The sequence below is a fragment of the Pristiophorus japonicus genome, chromosome 15 (genome assembly GCF_044704955.1).
Source record: "Pristiophorus japonicus isolate sPriJap1 chromosome 15, sPriJap1.hap1, whole genome shotgun sequence".
NCBI lineage: Eukaryota > Metazoa > Chordata > Chondrichthyes > Pristiophoridae > Pristiophorus > Pristiophorus japonicus.
The window spans coordinates 100,404,308-100,424,470 of record NC_091991.1 but is presented as its reverse complement, the minus strand read 5'-3'; the positions used below and the strand labels follow the sequence as shown (position 1 = coordinate 100,424,470).

The 20,163-nt window shown below is 46.0% G+C and overlaps 1 protein-coding gene across 3 annotated transcripts in view; it reads left to right on the top strand.

Moving 5' to 3' along the window:
* Nucleotides 1-20,163, top strand: part of LOC139280929 (zinc finger protein 436-like) — a 38,859-nt gene that overhangs the window by 6,396 nt on the left and 12,300 nt on the right. Inside the window, exons 1-2 of one of the 3 annotated variants that reach the window (XM_070900736.1) lie at nt 1,383-1,433; nt 6,356-6,456. The exons of 1 other annotated variant lie outside the window; for it this stretch is intronic. The gene's annotated coding sequence lies outside the window, so the exon portion shown is untranslated. Of the gene's footprint in view, nt 1-1,382; nt 1,434-1,489; nt 1,600-6,355; nt 6,457-20,163 lie in introns of those variants that run through there. One more of the 3 variants, XM_070900737.1, reaches the window with a different exon arrangement.

The following is a 20,163-nucleotide window of genomic DNA, read 5'->3' as shown; positions in this document are numbered from 1 at the left end:
ACTGACCCTCACCCTCCCCTGTCCCAGACTGACCCAGAGCCCCCTCACCCTCCCCTGTCCCAGTCTGACCCAGACCCTCACCCTCCCCTCTGCCAGACTGGACCAGAACTCCTCCGAGATCCACCAAACTTTCGTTTAATAGCCGAATGTGCTAACCAATGCACCACAGAGACATATTGAATTATCGACAAAAACATATGCTAAAAGAGGATGTGACCAAGCTATAACTTTAGATCACAGTGAGCAAAATAGCAGCTGTCCCTATCTGTTTACTTATTCCAATTAACATAGCACTCATTGTGGGAACATGCATCATCATCATCATAGGCAGTCCCTCGAAACGAGGATGACTTGCTTCCATGCCGAAAAGGGAACATGCAACTGTTGGTGTAAGAAAATGCGTTAAACAAATTGACCAGAAATCCTGCGTTTAGCTATTAGAATGGTTCATCAACCAATTAACATGGTATCAGGTTTACTCACAAATGTTGAAATCTTCCCATGAGTTATTTTGTTATTGTATTTATTCTGCACTGTAGAGATCAGATATACACATGCTTGCTTCACTGTGTTGTAGGGCATTAGGCACCTGCTATATATATATATATATATACATGTATGTGTTCAAAATGGTAGCCAAATATAAAATAGCTGTCAGGGGGCTCCTCCAAGCATGATGGGAACTCAGTTAGTCAAGCAATGAACTGCTGACTGAGCAATGACCCTGTGAGGCCTGGTACCAGGAATGTCTTGGATCAACAGCTTGAGACAAGATAACCACAACAAACCGTTATAGTGCCTGGTACGGAATGTCCTTAATCGATGACTCCAGCTGGAGTGCTTAGCAACCATGCTGAGATAGCTCAACAAGGTCACAGCAGAGCCCCCGAGTAACAGAGATAGGGGGCCTGCATCACATCACAGAGTCATGAATCAGCCTGAGCTGACAGGAACCGAACATACAGCCCCCCAATGAACCAGGGGAATTCTATTGGGTTAAAGAGACTGATATGTAATCTATAATCATTATGATTGGATTGTGTCTGGCCAATGTGGGCTGAGTAACTGGAATTAACTGTTGTAAAACATATAAATATTGATGGTTTTCTTTGTTCGGCGGAGAGAGGTGCCTGGACTTAGACAGAGGCTTCCTCCCCGCCAGCGTAATCAAGGCCATTTTGGCGTTGGAACCTTTCCCGAGTGTTGAGTGGTTCTTCCGAGAAAACATTCATGCTAACAGTACGTAGTCGGCAGGATTCCGAAGTCGCTGAGCACCCTTGGAGAAACCGGGTGAGTATACCCTAAACAAAATTTATAACGGGTGCCGAAGGTGGATGCCGGTTGATCGACACGAGGAGACGGTCTAATATCTCAAACACCAAGCCTGAGTCTGCATTAAGAGGACTTTGTCCCACGTGACAGCCAGGAACTAAGTAGGTGCCAGGAACACACTTAGACTGTGGGATTGTGATACCGAACGACATCTTCCGGGCCCAGTAATGTGATTTGAAATATATCCCGGGGGGGGGGGCAGGCGGTGGACAGCAACCAACGGAAACCAAACCTGTGAACAGGGTCGGACCAACGGGCAAAACGGTGGTAGGTAGTCGTTAAGGATACGTAGAGCGCTGTCGGGAATTGCTTAAACGCGTTTTAAGAATTGTATAAGTTTGTGTAAAAACAGACCTGTGACCTGACAGCAGCCCGGAGACGGTCTACTACAAGTTGTGCGAGGTAAAAGGCAAACCTCTGATAGTAGATTCCTAACGGTTCTAGTCCTACCCAGGAATGGCCAATAAAGCAGATAAACTGGAGTGGGGGCCGGAAGGCTCCCTTACCCGCCACCTGGCGAAAAAAGAAAAGAAACTAATTGAGAGAATGATTAAAGCAGGATGGGATCCTCAGGACCCACTAGCAGACCAGCGGGAATGGTGAGAGAAGGAAAGGAAAGACAAAGATGAAAAGGCAGTGGTCCTGCGAGCTCATGTAACGTTAACAGAGAAGGGTAACCAGTATGTGCAAACAAAAAGAAAGCAAGTGACTGCTGAGACCGGACTGACAGTTTTGCCAGTCCGAACCATGAGTAGCCCAAGTGGGGAAGATTGGGAGTGCCTAGGGAATGAAACAGCTAGATGCGGCTCGTTTAAAGGGGATGCCCTGCCACCCCCATATGCCACAATAAACCCGGTCAAGACCGCGCCTGTAAAGGTGGAATGCATACCCGGGGTCCCAGTAGGACACGGGCGTAATGGTAGGCCCGCCCGACCCCCACAAATACGATTAACATACACATCGTTATCCCCCGGGGACACGATGCAGTTATTAGACAAGCTGCCACCCCTAATACCCCGCCATAGCAATGCAACCTTCTGGCAGAAGCTCAAGGAAATGAAAATTTGCCACCAGCTCCATAATCAAGATATCGCTGCTATAGTTAGAATTAAAATGCCAGAAAACTACTGGGACAGACAACAGAATGATTACCGAAGCGGTACCTGGTGTACTGACCTGTCTGCTATTAGGCAACAACAGGAGGCGAGCATGATAGCATTCAAAGCGAACGTGACACTCGTCTTAGGCCAGGTTCCCGTAAACTGGAACTCTATAGTGGGAGTAATACAAAAGAAGGACGAACGGGCACAAGAGTACGGGGTTTGGAAATTTGAGGCATTCTTGGCACATAGCGGAGTACTGGACGCAGACCGGCAGAACCCAGCCTTCATACAGTTGTATAAGGACGGACTAAGCTCCGCCCACCAAGCCATCCTAAAAACAGGCTTAGTGGCATATAATAACTTTGATGACCTGGAAAGTTGGGCTACCTCGGTAGACAATCAACAAAGGTCCAAAATAGCCACCAGCACAGCTGAGGTCTGAGCGGCCACTGACAAAAAGGCGGCTGAGACATGCTACAATTGCAACAAGACGGGACACCGCCGTGCCGAGTGCTGAGCCCCAAAACGTGACGGACGCAAAAGGTGTAGGAACTGTGACCAATCAGGTCACGAGTCAAAGGACTATTGGGCAAAAGTGGGTGGCCAGGAAGGGAAGGGACCGCAACGGGGAGCTAAAAAGGGACAAAATCCCAATGAAAGAACCCCAGACGTTAGTGTGCTCGGAAATCAGCAGCTGCTGGACATTATACAGCAGCTGACCCAGAAGCAGACGAAACCCCAATGAATCGCACCGGCCCCCAGCCAAGAACCCGATCACCGCATGTGGATCAATGCATCGTTAGGGGACCGGCGATCCATCATAATCAAAGCAGTAGGGGGAAACAGGACCACGGCGTATCAAAGCGAAACACAAGTGCTCGAGGTAGACGGTATAATGGTACCGGTCCAGTTCTGGGTATGTCAAAATTCAGAGGGCACTATACTAGGGATGGACCTACTCCGCGAGCTAGGCACCATAGTGGACGCACGGCGAAGGCGGGTAACCTGGAAAGCCAAGAAAGGGTATAAGGATAAAGTTGCAGGGAAATGGGCCCCAGTAAAAAATATAGCCACGTTAGGTAAAACAGGCACCTTGATGAGAGACTGGTCAAAGGACGGGGTGTTGGGATTACTGTGTCAGGCTATCCCGGGAGTTTGGGCAATAAGCAAACAGGACTGCGGGCTCATTGATATCACACTGGAGAAGGTCACGGGACCGGTACATCCTCCCCACAAACAATACCCTATTAAACCAGAGGCCTTGCGGGCCACTGAGGAGATAATAGAAGCCCTGGTAGACCAAGGCATATTACGACAGAAAGTTTCAGTCACGAACTCCCCGATGTGGCCAGTGAAGAAACTGGACGAGAGTTACCGACTAATGATAGATTATACAGCACTAAATAAAGTAACGCCCAGGGAACACCCGATTGTGGCCAGCCCAGCAACTATCTTCAACGGTCTGAATCCGGAACACAGGATTTTCACCATTTTAGATATTGCTAACAGATTTTGGTCGATCCCACTGGACCCTGCATCTGAGGAAAGATTCGTATTTAGCTCCAGAGGCAGACAATACACGTGGACCCGACTCCCTCAGGGGTTCCATAATAGTCCGAACATTTTCCACCGAGTCATGAGCAATGCCTTGGAACAGTGTGACTTAATCCCTTACAACAGCACAATCTTCAGTATGTGGATGACATCTTGATAGCCTCGGCAAGCGACCGAGAGCACTTAGGGGCCGTCGCCACGGTTTTAAGGATTCAAGACAAGGCAGGTTTTAAAATAAATCCAAAAAAGGCACAGATCGGGCAAGCCATGGTTCGATATTTGGGACACAATATCAGTCAGGGAAAAATGACCTTTCCGACAGACCGAAAGACAGCCATCGCTGATATGCCCCGACCAACAACGGTACGGGGAGTGCGGCGGGTGATGGGCTTGTTCAACTATTGCAGGAATTTCATTCCTCAATTTGCGAATATGGCCGAACCCATTCAGCGACTAGTGAGGGAAGGAAAACCAGGAACTGAACAGGTAGAGTGGGGATTGGAGTAAGAAGAAGCCTATGGGAAATTAAAAGCTGAATTGTTGGCAGCCCCGGTGCTGAAGCTACCTGACATGACTAAGCCGTTCCATGTATATTACAATCTCGAGGGGGGTTTCTACAGCGGCGTAATAACCCAGGAAAAGGAAGGGGTAATGAGACCAGCAGCGTATTACTCAACACAAGAGTCCCCGGTAGCGAAGGGGCTTCATCGGTGTGTGGTTGCCCTCGATTGTGCTGCTTGGGCTGCAAGAATATGCGAACCAGTGACGATGTCGGGATACTTATCTTACACACGAAGCACACCATAGTGGAATTACTAAACACTGGGAGGTTAAAAACGGTGTCGGATGCCCGACGAGCTACCTGGGAGGCGGTACTATTGCCCAAAGACCAGTCCATACAAATAATCAGGGATATAGGTTTTAATCCCGCGGAGGGAATAGTGACCGAAGGCGAACCCCATCGTTGCAAAACTGAGATAGATCAAGGAACGGAAGGGGGGATAGCCGATAAACCTCTGGGCGACCCCGATTTAACCCTTTACGTTGACGGGTCCCGACGGTATATTGACAGACAATTCCGCACCAGATGGGGCGTAGTAGACCAGGACGGTGCCACCCTCCTGCGAGGGGCACTGGAAGGAACAGTGTCCGCCCAAGTAGCTTTGACCGAAGCCCTTAAATTGGCAGAGGGGAAGCGTGTAAATGTCTATACCGACAGCCGGTACGCGTTCGGGGTAGTACACGACTACATGATAGCATGGAGCAGACGTGGGTACATAACCTCAGGAGGGGGGCACATTAAACACGAGAATATAGTTCGGGAGTTGGTAAAAGCCGTTAAAAGACCCGCTACAGCAGCTGTAATAAAGATCAAGGCGCATCAAAAGGTAGAAACCAGGGAACAGTGGGGAAACATGCAGGCAGATCAAGCAGCCAGAAGCGCAGCGGAAGAAGATGAGCCCCAGATAATCAAAGTAGCCGTGATAGGACCAGGAGAGCTGAATATCCACAAGGTACAGGAAGAAAGTAGCTCGGAGGAACGGTCGCTATGGGAGAGCCGGGGGCCAGCATTGAGGAAGACGGGGTGTGGAGAAAGGGACTACAAGTAGTCGCCCCGTCCTCTATCCAGACCGAACTACTCCAGCTACACCACGAGCCGGATCACACTGGGCAAGACGGAATGCTGAGCTGTCTACTCAAAGACTGGTGGTGGGCCGGGGCAGGGCGAGACGTAGAAAAGCATTGCCAGCGCTGCATAGTATGTGCACAGCGTAATCCAGACAGACCCATAAAGGTCAAAATGGCACATCAGACACGTCCCAGGGGTCCGTGGGAGAATCTCACAGGGCCCCTACCCAACAGTCGGGGAAAGAAATACTGCCTGGTCATTATTGATCAATTTACCAGGTGGGTTGAGGTTTTTCCCACCCGGAATTGCGGAGCATCCACAGTAGCACAGATTCTCGCATTCGACATAATCCCACGATGGGGAGTGCCCCTCCCAATTGACTCAGACCAGGGGACACACTTCACGGGACAGATCATGAAGCGGGCATGCGGTCTGCTCGGAATCTGACAACGGTTCCACATCCCGTACCATCCACAGAGCTCGGGAATGGTGGAGCGAATGAACCGTACCCTTAAGACAGCAATTGCCAAAGCCATAACTGAAACCGGGAAGGGATGGGTGGACGTTCTACTCTGTATACTAATGAGACATAGGGCCACCCCTAACCAGACCACAGGTCTGACCCCCTTTGAATTAATGACGGGGAGGGCCATGAGACTCCCCGAAGGCATCATAACGGGGGGAGAGGACATGGGGCCTTTACGAGATCGGATTAAACAATATGTAAAACAATTAGATTCACAGCTGAAGGAACGAAGAAAAGAGGTGGTAGAGCAACAGACCATACGGGACTTGGAGATCCAAAACAAAGGAAAGGCTGACGCACAGCTCCCACAGGTAGGTGACAAAGTGTTGGTACAAGTCACCCCCGACAGGACGGGATTTGCCCCAAGGTGCACCGGACCATATGACATCATTTTGACTCGCGACATGTGTGCATGTGTCGACATGAGAGGGAAAGGCCGGTGGAAGCATTGGTCGCAATTAAAAAGGTATAACTTGGCCGAACCAAGGGTGATATGCCTAAACGAGACAGAATAGTATGCCACAAAATACCAGGAGTGGTTAGATACCCTTTTGGAAGGGGTATTCGGGGGAACAGCTTTGGTCTTGGTGGTGATAGGAGTTTCGGTAATATTTAAGTGGGCAAAGGCATGTGCTCACGCGCTATAGATTCAGCTTGAAATGGTTCGACTATAACCTTGTACTTCTGATTTCGCAGGGTGACGAGGATACTCATAGAGCAGAACCTAACCCCTGGTGACGACCAGGCCGTCTGTTTAAAATTACAGATAATACTTACCAGAATGGGAATACGAATGACGCTACTTGTAATATGGATAGCCCTGAGACATACACATACCCTGGACGACACCGACGGACAGCAGAGCACGCTGGAAGTAAACAATCACATGAACTATGGAGTTTTGTTCAATGTGACGGACGGAGTGTGCATCCCAGAGTCTAAGGATTGGAGCAAGGACAGGACTTATTTTAATGTATGGTTGCAAGTGAATCCCAATAAGAACCGGGTATGTGTACAGTGCTCCACGGGTACAAGGGGCAGCTGCATTAAATGGAGGGATGCCAAAGGGCCCGATGAATGTACCTTCGGCATAATTTGCGCGCCTCCGGAGCAGTCCCAGCAATCAGTCATCCGCAAAAAGGGAGTGGGGCTGTGTGGGTACTATGAGGAGGTGGGAGTGGCTGCAATATCACTGTATGTGTGCTTTTCACCTTCGCCGACACCTCGCCCCATACGAACCACTACATTGCCCGAGGAACTGCCTTGTCCGACAAATACCAAGGGGCCAGAAAATGGGATCGTAGTGTACAACGAAGGGGAATTGTTGTATGATAATGTTAAGCATGAAATTGTGCCTGTCCTGATAAATATTTCAGGCATCCAGATGCCGGAATATTGTACAGAACAGTCAAGGAAAATGTATAATGTATTCAGTAAAGTTGCAATGCAGCAGACTGCCGATGCAATGGGTGCCAGTAGATTCCGAGGACAGGAGTCAGTACCCCAGGATAAAGAGGGGAATAGATAATGATGTTGCTCCCGGCTTCAATGCAGGAACCTCCGTAGTAAACTCGCTAGACATACAAGGGTTAAACGAAAGGCTGGAACAGCTTAAAAGGTGACTGAAGGGTTATTAGAAAGTGTGGGTCAAAACCAGGAAGACCAATCCAACCTAGGAAACAAGGGTGTAGAAATCCAGTTGGATGGCCTCTCAGTCCTGGAAGCTCACGCCAAAACCATCAATCACCTCATTGATAGAGAAAGAGAAGATACTGGAAGGCAAAGACAGGGGCAACTCTATCACACTTATGCCCTGTGGATGATGGGACAGATCCGCCACAATCTCGATCAGATCCAAAGCAGGGAGGTACCCGATTGGATAGACAGTTCACATTTGGCTCAGTTGGCCAACCAGAGGGGGACATGGGATAATTGTACTCTGAAGGGACTGACCCGAGTATACCCAGCGATTCCAGATTGCTAGATGGGTAGGAATACTGGGATAGGGATAGTCCTGATGATCCCTATAGCCACGCCGGACTCAGGGCCGTTCCCCCTGTACCAACTAGAGAATATCGGGGTAATACGGGAAAATGTCTCCAACCGTTACTATCTGACCACCATCTCCGCCGTTCGTCGAAACGACATACTTACCGGGATTTCCCTAACAGGATGCAAACAAAGGGGGGAGATCACAGTATGCCCTCACCCAGTGGGCCGAGGGGAGCTAGACGAGTGCGGGTTTAACCGAACCAACGGATGTGTACTAGAAATAGTGCCCGCACACATGCACTTTGCGAGAGCAGGCTACGGAGGGAAGGGAAGGTACTGCGTCTCTACTACCGAGCGTTCATACCTGTATAATGACCTGCAGTGCCCGATACCACAGCCGAACCTTCGCTTTGCGCTGCTACACCCTGTCACGATTGGGCAAGCGCATATCACCCAGGTTAGGCGGCGGAAGCCCGAAGGTATTAATATAACCGATCAGCTCCGATTTGCAGGATTATGACGAGCCAGAGCAGATCCCCATCCCACATCTAACCGAAGTATTACGGGAATTGAGGCTCAGGGTGGGTCAATTCGCAAAGCTCTACCACCAACTGCAAACTAAAATCAAAGTACTGGAAGAAGATATCGATGTAGACTTACAAAATCAGAGTTGGTGGAGAAAGGTCTGGGACTGGGGAATGAATGTGAACATCCATCCTTGGATTCGAATAATTTCACACATACTGGTCGGGGTACAATTGATCTTAGCAATAACATGGGGTATAATGGCCTGCCAGGCGTTCAGGCACCATGCACAACGAAGAAGGACCCATGCCAGGTCCCTGGATATTAAAAAAGCCTGTCTAACAGAGGGGCAGGAGGATTTGGCCTTAATCAATTTGATCGAAGCAACCTGGACTCCTGAAACCGCGTGACTGGCCAGCACGTTGAGGCAGGGAGTACCGGACCGTGCACAAAATCTATTAGGGATGGAGATAGGGCGGTCGGTTAAAGGGGGACTAGGACTAGTCCCTTTACCGAAAGGGGGGAATTGTTGTCGGGCATTAGGCACCTGCTGATTATATATATATATACATGTATGTGTTTAAAATGGTAACCAAATATAAAATGGCTGTCAGGGGGCTCCTCCAAGCATGATGGGAACTCAGTTAGTCAAGCAATGAACTGCTGAATGAGGCTGACTGAGCAATGACCCTGTGAGGCCTGGTACCAGGAATGTCTTAGATCAACAGCTTGAGACAAGATAACCATAACAAACCGTTATAGTGTGTCGAGGAAATTTCTAAGTTAAATTAACTCAGGCGGAGGCTTTCAGAGTCGTGCTTCGAGAGAATTTTATTTTACAAATGAGATATCTCGGAGAGCTTGCTCAGTCCGTACCGAGGCTAAACTCTGAGTTTCACAAGCAAACCCGCTCTATCTTTATACAGTCAAAACAGGAACTTTATTTAAAACACACCACACATGAACATTAATCATACATTCTGTGAATACAAAGGTCATTCCGGGAGGCACACTTTATCTGTCCTTGCATAGTTTCTCCCTGTCCGTATCCTGATAAGCAGGGTATCTGGAAACTCATACAAACACCAGATAGTCATGTATTTACAACATTCTTTGTCTCAAGGCTGAGAAGTTTGGGTGTTTTTTCTAGCTCCACTAAAATCAGCAAAAAGTTAACTTAACCTTTCCTTTAAAATAGGACATAGATCGTTTTCTTCCACAATTCCCTCCTTGTTGATCTTTTACTAGATCAACACAGTTTCTTATATATTCTTTTCTTGTTCAAAAGGATGTAACTTAACTATGGAAATAGTAAATAAGACGTGAAAAGAAATTTGGTTTCAGTTCCAAGTAATGCCCCAGTTGTTTGGACAGAACTTTTGGTACCCAGAATTTAAAGGAGATTGGGTCGATGAAAAGAATTTGACACATCACCATAGGGGATGTGCTAGGTGGCCATTCAGAATGGTATGTCCTTATCAGACTGCCACATACGAACCATGCTCATTACGGCACTCCATTGGAGTATGTACAGGGTAGGGTCACATTTTAAGACATTCCTCTTCATTGTAACCATCTAATTTTCCTTCTATGCGACTTAACCTTCCTTTCACAAACACACTTTTCCTTTCTACTTGGGATACCAAGCCCATTACTTGACTAATTAATTTTTTCAATTTTATCCACATTCCACAAATATAAACATAACCACACCTAAGATTACTATGGGGTGTATGACAAGCTTCAGTACTGCTGAAGCTTTTGGGGACCATCCGAAAAACACATCCCAGCAGTGGTGTACTGTCAAAGAGGTGACTTCATCTGCGATTCTTACTAGTTGCCCCTTCTTGTAACTCATTTCGACTGTAAATTGGTGGATGTCTCTGCCTCGTTTTGACAGAGCTTCCTCAATTTGCTTGTCATTACGTATCAAATTGTGCAGTCTGGTCAAATTAATTACAGGGGGTAAGGGTTTAATCTTGTGCACAGACAGATATTTTTCTACATTTTGCCATTGCCCAAAGGTATAAGTTCTTTTTTCTTCTGGGTCATACAGGGTGTAGACTCCTCTCACGCATTTATTAATTGGGGGGCCTGTACAAAATTCCATCCAGATAGACAGATTTATTTCCGGTCACACAGACCTCATTCTGTCCTATTTCCATAATATCAGTGTCACTTGTTGGCTTTAGTTCCTATTTACATACTCCAATGGAGTGCCGTAATGAGCATGGTTCGTATGTGGCAGTCTGATAAGGACATACCATTCTGAATGGCCACCTAGCACATCCCCTATGGTGATGTGTCAAATTCTTTTCATCGACCCAATCTCCTTTAAATTCTGGGTACCAAAAGTTCTGTCCAAACAACTGGGGCATTACTTGGAACTGAAACCAAATTTCTTTTCTCGTCTTATTTACTATTTCCATAGTTATGTTACATCCTTTTGAATCACAACTGGTATATCTTTCTTGGAGTTTAATGGTTAAATTAAGAAGCTTATCCTTCTGATTGATTTTCAGCAACCTTTCCCGTGTATCAGCATGGAAGGATAATATTTTCCTTTCTAGCTCGGCTCTCAATAACTGTCTTATCATTTCTTTAAACGTACCTGTTTACCCCCTGTTGTTCCTTCATCAGGTTTTCTATTTCCTTCTCTATCCTTTCATTCTGCTTCCAGGTCATTTCGTCTGTGACATAACCTGATATCTGCAGTTGCTGTAATCCTTCATCCCAGGCATTTCTTATTTTTATGCCTTCCCCTATCAGTCCTCCGACGACCTGGATTTTATTTTGTAGGGTCTCGATATCCATGGAGTTCAATGCTCCTATTCCTGCTCCCACTCCACCTAACACAGTTTCTAATAGATCCCGTTTCTTTCTCGGGGGTCTTTCTTTTCCCAGAGATACCTCAACACTGGCTGTTTTGCAGCCATCTTCTTTCTTTGGGGGATATATAATTCGTATTGTTAAATTTAATACACCTGGGGACCTTACCACTGGGATGCAAGTGGTCAATATTCGTTTCAAGTGTCCCGTATCTCGCGGGGAATGCTTATTTTTATTATGGGTCCATTGTTTAGTATAGGTTATTCCATTTATTATTTTCGTGAGGTTCATACACTTTACCCATTCTTTGTTTCCTATTTCAAAGTAGCAATCTTCTTCCGGTCTACATAATGTGCCATTGGTCTCTTGACTCTCATTTTGGTCCGTGCTGGTTAGGCAAGTCATGTTTACCTTCCAGTTCAGGGATATATTAAATCCCTCCTCACTGGTCACTTTCACTTCTCCTGATCGCTGATCTATCCCTACTCCACAAGCCTTACACATCACTGTGAAATTCCCTACCTTAGAATTTTTTTTCTTTGGGCATGTAAAGTTATCTTGCTGCCTTGCCTTATCACTTTTCCCCCACTCCATATCTCCCTTCCATACTTTTCCTTCTTCAAGTAATTCTTCTTCTTGTCTGACTCTCCTTACTGCTAAAATGATCAGAACGCCCAATGTCCACTTATAGTTTTTCCAAGAGTCCCGCCTCATCTTCCCTTTTCTGTTTACTTCTATAACACTCTTGAACTAATTTGTTACAATAACAACACGCAAGCACGATAGTAACAGTAACCCAAATAATAAAGGCCCAAACTGGCATACAAATGAGTTCTGACATTCGTCCCTGGACTTTTGGGTAACGATAGATACTTTTAAGTCCAAAATACACAATGAGTGAACACAAAATAAGAGCAGGTACAGTTCTTCAGCGAGAAGATGGCTGTTTTCTTAGTCGGGCAACCGTAGCTCATCCTGGTTCAGTGCCTTTTCTTTTGGCTGTAATTCGTCGGGGAAATAATATTTACAGCGGGTTGCATGCACCCAGTTCGGGTGCTTTTCCAACTTCAAAGCCGTTCGTGTTGTGAGAATTATCTGATATGGTCCTTTTCACCGAGGAGAAAAGGATTCTTTATTTAATGTTTTTACTAACACTTGATCTCCAGGCCTGAAAGGGTGCATATTTCCTTCCGACGTTCGTGCAGACTCCTTGCTATTTCACACATGGCTTGAGCATACTTTAGTGATTTTTCATCATTCCAAATTAATGCTATTTTTTCAGCCACCAGTGGTGGTTTTATGCCGGTAGGCATTGGTCTTCCCAACAAGGCTTCATGTGGTGTCAAACCAGTGTTTTGGTTTTTTTGGTTTCTAAATGTATACAGTACCAATGGTAAGGCATCTGGCCACTTTAGTCCTGTCTCCTGACATACCTTGGTGAGGGTAGATTTTATTATCCCATTTACTCTCTCTACCATTCCCGAGGACTGTGGTTGATATGGTATATGTAACTTCCACTGGAAACCTAACGCTTCTGCAAGATTTTGCACTATTTTTCCTGTGAAGTGTGTTCCCCTGTCACTGTTGATTCCCATAGGTATCCCATAGCTTGGTACTATTTCTTTAAATAGAATTTTTACTACTGTTCGGGCATCGTCTCTCCTAGTGGCGTATGCTTCTACCCACCTTGTGAACATATCTACTATGACTAATAGGTACTTAAGACCTGATACTGGAGGCATGTGGACAAAATCAATTTGCAAATTTTCAAAGGGCATACTTGGCTGGGGTAGATGATCATATTCAGCAGGTGTTTTACCTCTGTTATTTTGTTGACAAATTTGGCATTTCTCGCAACTTTTTCAATTACTACTGTTATTCCTGGTGCATACCACTGTGCATTAATAGCATGTATCATCCCTCCCTTGCCCATGTGAGCCTGACCGTGTGCTAGGTGAGACAGGGGCAAAAATAGAGACCCAGGGCAAACAGTTCGCCCATCAGGGTGATACCAAATGTTGTTTTTGAGAAAACAACCTTGGTTTTCCCAAGTTCTTCTTTCTTGTATAGTAACTTGTTGTTGGGCTGTTTTAAGTTGTTGGATGTCTAGTATCTGTGGAGGGGAGACTGCGACTGCTTCAAGGCAGTCTGCCTGTACCGAAGCGGCCTGTTTGGCTGCTTCGTCAGCCCTCCTATTTCCTACTGATACTTCATCCTCACCGGTTGTGTGAGCTGCACATTTGATAACGGCTACCTTACTTGGCAACTGAATGGGCATCTAATAGATTAAGCACCAGTTGAGAGTGTTTAATATGCTTTCCACCAGAGGTGATAAAGCCTCTGTTTTTCCACAGTTGTCTAAAATCATGGACCACACCGAATGCATATCTAGAATCAGTATAGATATTATTAGTTTGATCTTTAGCTATTATACAAGCTCTAGTGAGGGCAAACAATTCAGCAGCCTGAGCCGAGGTTCCGGAGACAGGGCGAATGCTTCAACAGTTTCGTGGGGGTTTACAATAGCATAGCCTGCCAAAAGCAAATCATCCGACGGCCTGTACGATGATCCATCCGTATAGAGAATAAGATCAGGATTGTCCATGGGCTCTGTGAGCAAATCTGGTCTTGGTAAGGTGGCTATTTCCACTGTTAACAGACAATCATGCTGGTCTTGATCCTCTACTTCTTTAGTAGGGAGAAAGGTGGCAGGGTTTACTACCGGTGCGCGTCGAAAGGTATAGTTAGGGTGTGACAGCAGTAATACTTCATAACCTGTTCTTATAGACGCTGTAAAGTATTGTGTGGCAGCTGAATTCAAAAGTAATAACACAGCATGGGCTGTAATGACAGTACGTGGATAGTCCAAAACAATAGATACCGACTTCTCCACCATGACCGCAGTAGCAGTTACAGCACGTAGACATGCTGGCATTCCCCTTACTACTTGAGGCAGCAAAACCGAATAATAAGCAACTGAATAATATCCCCCACCATGTTCTTGGGTTAGTACTGCTGTTGCAAATCCTTCTTTTTCATTCACATACATCTGAAAAGGTTTTCCATAATTCGGAAGTCCCAACGCCGGAGCATTAGTAATGGCTTTCTTTAACTGTTTAAATGCCTCCTCTCTCTCTGGGGTCCACTCCACCTTGGGTGGGGCATCATTTAGGGCAGCTGATCTTAGGACCGCATCTCATTCTCGATAATCAGGGATCCATTATCCTTCTTTGTCTTTGGTATGGTGGCACATTGAATTGTCTGAATTCTTTCTGGTCCTAGCTGCCTCTGCCCTTGAGATATGTGAAAACCCAGGTACTGGACTTGAGTCTGACAAAATTGTAACTTTTGCAACGACACTCGGTGCCCTCTTTCACATAGGTGCTGTAACAGTTTCAGGGAATCTTACATGCACCTGTATACGTGGCTAGAAGCCACAAGCAAATCGTCCGCATACTGCAACAGCACAGACTGGTCCGATAATGAACAGTCTTCGAGGTCTCTTTTTACTGCTGCTGCATATACTGCGGGGCTTTCGATGTATCCTTGGGGCAACCTGATCCATGTGTATTGCTGTTTCTTGTAGGTGAAAGCAAACAGATACTGACTCTCTTGATTTAATGGGATGGAGAAAAAGGCTGAACACAGATCTACCACAGTAAAGACAGTTGCTGTTGGTGGGATAGCAGATAGTATAATGTTGGTGTCCGGTACCACAGGGGTGATAGGGACGACTATCTTATTAATAGCTCTCAGATCTTGCACAAATCTCCACTCATTCGGCCTATTAACCTTTGGTATGGGAAGTATCGGAGTGTTACACGGGCTCTGTGCCTTTTCTAGAACTCCTTGTTCCAACAATGCAGAAATGACTGGCTCTATCCCATCTTCTGCCTCTGGAGGCAGTCTGTACTGCCTAATGCTTGGTAACACGGCATTCTTTATCAATTGTACCCGATGGGGTACTGCAGAATGTACTTGCCCAACATGATTCTTATGTTTTGCCCAAAGTTCCGAAGATACTTGATTCAATGCCATTGGCAGCTTAGGGCTTGGTTGTTCCGGGGGTTGCTGTTTTTTAAAAGTGGAGGCATGACTTTTACCTTTCCACTGGAGAATCCCCCTGGTGCGGGTGACAAATTCTATCTGAACATTCTGCAATTCTATTACTGCCCAAGGTTGATAGCCTTGTTGCTTTTTTCTTTTTCTATTTCTACAATCATCGGATCCATATCTTTGGGTTTCGCTGGCGGTTTTACAGCCAATGTCAGATGGGGTGTCGAGTTCTCTTCTCTAAACCGCTGCTGCTGTAAGGGTGTCAAATCAATGTCTACCCCCAATCCTTCTGGTCCAAAATAAATGCGGGGCGTAGCTTCTACTATTTCTTCTTTATTTAAAAAGGATTGTACCAAACACTGGTAAGTTTCAGCTTTTTGTCGAGTGTACCAGGCTGTACAGTGAAGCTGAACTGCCTCAAAGCTTGTCAAAATTATATACATCAATTCGTCAGTATTAGAGTCAATTTTAGCCTTTAAATTTTGTATAACTTCATGTATCAAGGGGGAATAGAAGTTGCCATTCAATTGCCAACAATAGAGGGTAGCCTTTTATTTGTTATCTTCCCTTTTCTCTTCTTCAATCCCATTAAAGAACTGATGGATTTTATTTGGAGGGAGCTCCATGAAAATCCCTTCCTTTGTGCAATAAATTGTGGCTCCTAGTTTGCACAAAGTCTGTCTTTCTAATAAAGGGAGAGGTGTTGTTTTAGAGACTATCAAAGTCTCATTATTAACTTGTTGTCCTTCAATTATCAATTTGGTAGGTTCAGATAAAAATTATTTCATGGGGATACCGGCCACACCTAAACTCAAGACGGTGGTGTTGCTTACAGGTAGTCCCACAGAGGGTGGTACAGAAGACATAATAGCACCGGTATCCACCAGGAACTTCACATAAGTGTTTCCCACTTTCACTATTGCTAAAGGGTTTTCTTCTATGTCTGCTGATAAGCGGAGGGCTGCCGCCTGTACCACTAAGCCTCCGGGGCATCCCTATGCGGATTGGTGCGGGTTGAACCGTAGAGAATGAAAACTGAGGGGCCAATGAAGGTGGAGGTTCGGGGACATCCCCTTGTAACCCTCCAAGCTGTTTCGGTGGGCATCTGCAATCTTGAGCCCAATGCCCTTTCCTTCCGCAATTTCTACACTCATCTTGGGAGCGATCTCGTTGGGGCCACTGTCCTCTTCCTCTTCCTCGTCCTTGTCCTCCAAACCCTCCTCTATTATTCTGTGCTTGTCCTCTTCCCTTTTGCTGATAGTATTGACCTGTTATTTTAGCCTTGTTGTCTTTATAGGTGAATTGTCCCTCCCTATCCATATTGGCCAGTACTGTAATTGTCTCTTTCCAACTTTTTCCTTGCCAGTCCAAAACCTTTATTTTGTATGTTCTTGCTTGTTGTGGCAACATACAATTTAACAAGGTTTGTACTGCCAAAGGTTCATTTTGATCCATCGGTATTCCTGCATGTTCGTCCCAACTATTTTTCCATCTGCCTGCAAAATCTATCATTGATTCTTCTGCTTTCTGCAAGCAGCGGGTGACTTCCCCTATATCCCCATGCTTTTTAGCCCCTTGCAGAATTGCGTTCTTTCCTCGGTTTTTCAGCCAATGGGTTAATGACTCATTGCCATCATTCAGCAAGTCATCATTAACTCTCCAGTCTCCATTTTCCCCTGGTGGGATGGGGAACATATCTTTTACTCCCTGCCAGGAAGATCCATAGGCCGCTTGCAATAATAATTTAACATCTTCTGGGAGCGGATTGTAAATTGTACACGTTTGCTCAAGCCAGTTGTGAAATGCTACTGGTTTCTTTAACGGATTTGGGGCGGCTGAGATCATATCTCTGGCTTCTCCAGGAGACCAGGGTTTCAGAACTGCCATAGTTCCTATCATTACCCTAGGATTTTGGTGGGTGGTAGAGTCGGCTGCTTCTTTTGCCTTTTGTTGCCTTGTTTGGTGAGGACCTCTCCTCCCTGTGTCCTGGTTTGCTACCCCTACCTCTACTGCTTCGGCTTCCCCTGATCCTGATGCTCCCGGATCTCCTTCACCGGCTCCTCCATTAGGTGGCTGATCCAGAGGGGCTGCTAGTTCCCTCGGAACTTGATTTCTATGGGCAGCGATTATTTTTATAATTTCCTGCCAAATAGATTGTTTTGGGGGTTCTACACGGGGATAGAGTCCTACTGCTGGTGCTGAGAGGATAGGAAGGCCCGGAGTACTATAAGAGGGAGGTTTTTCATTTTCCCCTCTTTCTTTTTCTTCTGATTTATTTTTAGGGGATTGATGCCTCTTAGCAACCTCTGTCCATTTTTTAAAACAGTTTTCCATATAGTCCCTATCCCAAGTAGGGTCTCCCCCTCCTCCCTTGGTTATTTTTCTCCATTCCTCAATCAAAGATAACTTAAAACTTCCTCCATATGGCCAATCCCCATCAGACCAACCGTACAAATCGCTACTAAACGTTACCGCGTATCTGTCGTCTCCTGTTTCTTTAATTACAGTGTCCGTCGGCGAGCCAGGGGATCTCCTACCTTCTCTCGTTGCTTTACTACCTTACGGATTCTTTTCTCGGTCTTAGGATGTACTTTCATTCTTTCAGTCGAGAGGTCGTCTTTCTTTCCTTTTCTAGGAGCTGGGCATGAGCGCCCTGCTCGACTAGAGCCGTTTCCCATTCTTCCGGGTGCAACATCTCGCGATCTTTTCTGAAATGAAAGTTAGGACAATCCTACAAAATATACAGTAATTTACAAAGCGCTCACCTGTGTTCTCTTTTCCGCTCAGCTCGGGGTCTCCTTTTGCCTTTTTGTTACTTTAGCTTCTTTGCGGTAGCTACCTTAAATTATGCCTCACCCCCCAGGGGATCTCGGCGGCTCGTCCCCCTTTTAGCTAGGACGGCCTAGGCACCTTCCTCCTTTCAGCTAGGACGGTCCTTAAAATTCCTCTTTTCTCTTTAAAAGTTAAATTTAGTTCTTTTGGATCTCGTTTTTTAGAGATCCTGCCGACTACACCAGAATCTGTCGAGGAAATTTCTGTTAAATTAACTCAGGCGGAGGCTTTCAGAGTCGTGCTTCGAGAGAATTTTATTTTACAAACGAGATATCTCGGAGAGCTTGCTCAGTCCATACCGAGACAAAACTCTGAGTTTCACAAGCAAACCCGCTCTATCTTTATACAGTCAAAACAGGAACTTTATTTAAAACACACCACACATGAACATTAATCATACATTCTGTGAATGCAAAGGTCATTCCGGGAGGCACACTTTATCTGTCCTTGCATAGTTTCTCCCTGTCCGTATCCTGATAAGCAGGGTATCTGGAAACTCATACAAACACCAGATAGTCATGTATTTACAACATTCTTTGTTTCAAGGCTAAGAAGTTTGGGTGTTTTTTCTAGCTCCACTAATTCTACACAATCAGCAAAAAATAGGACATAGATTGTTTTCTTCCACATAGTGCCTGGTACGGAATGTCCTTAATCGATGACTCCAGATGGAGTGCTCAGCAACCATGTTGAGATAGCTCAACAAGGTCACAGCAGAGCCCCCGAGTAACAGAGATAAGGGGGCCTGCATCACATCACAGGGTCATGAATCAGCCTGAGCTGACAGGAACCAAACATACAGCCAGCCCCCCGATGTACCAGGGGAATTCTATTGGGTTAAAGAAACCGATATGTAATCTATAATCGTTATGATTGGATTGTGTCCAGCCGATGTGTAACTGGAATTAACTGCTGTAAAACATATAAATATTGATGGTTTTCTTTGTTCGGCGGAGAGAGGTGCCTGGACTTAGACCAGAGGCTTCCTCCCCGCCAGCGTAATAAAGGCCATTTTGGCGTTGGAACCGATCCTGAGTGTTGAGTGATTCTTGCGAGAAAACATTCACGCTAACAACTGGATGCCCTGGGAACCAGACATTCTAGAGCCCAGGCCAATGATGGGACGTTGCTCTTTCTGCTCGAAATGGGGGTCAGTAACTCACAGACTGGTAACAACGAACCACAGGCCTGTAATGGACCCTTGACCCATGGTGCTCTGTGTGGGTCTCAGTACCACACTTGGTAATAAAGTAACATAACACAGGTGGGGATGGAGTCTGGGCTTTAGAACATAAGAATTAGGAACAGGAGTAGGCCATCGAGCCCCTTGAGCCTGCTCCGTCACTTAACAAGATCATGGCTGATCTGGCCGTGGACTCAGCTCCACTTACCTGCCTGCTCCCCATAACCCTTAATTCCCTTATTGGTTAAAAAACTATCTATCTGTGATTTGAATACATTCAATAAGCTAGCCTCAACTGCTTCCCTGAGCAGAGAATTCCACAGATTCACAACCCTCTGGGAGAAGAAATTCCTTCTCAACTCGGTTTCAAATTGGCGCCCCTGTATTTTGAGGCTGTGCCCCCTAGTTCTAGTCTCCCCGACCAGTGGAAACAACCTCTCTGCCTCTATCTTGTCTATCCCTTTCATTATTTTAAATGTTTCTATAAGATCACCCCTCATCCTTCTGAACTCCAACGAGTAAAGACCCTGTCTACTCAATCTATCATCATAAGGTAACCCTCTCATCTCCGGAATCAGTCTAGTGAATCGTCTCTGTACCC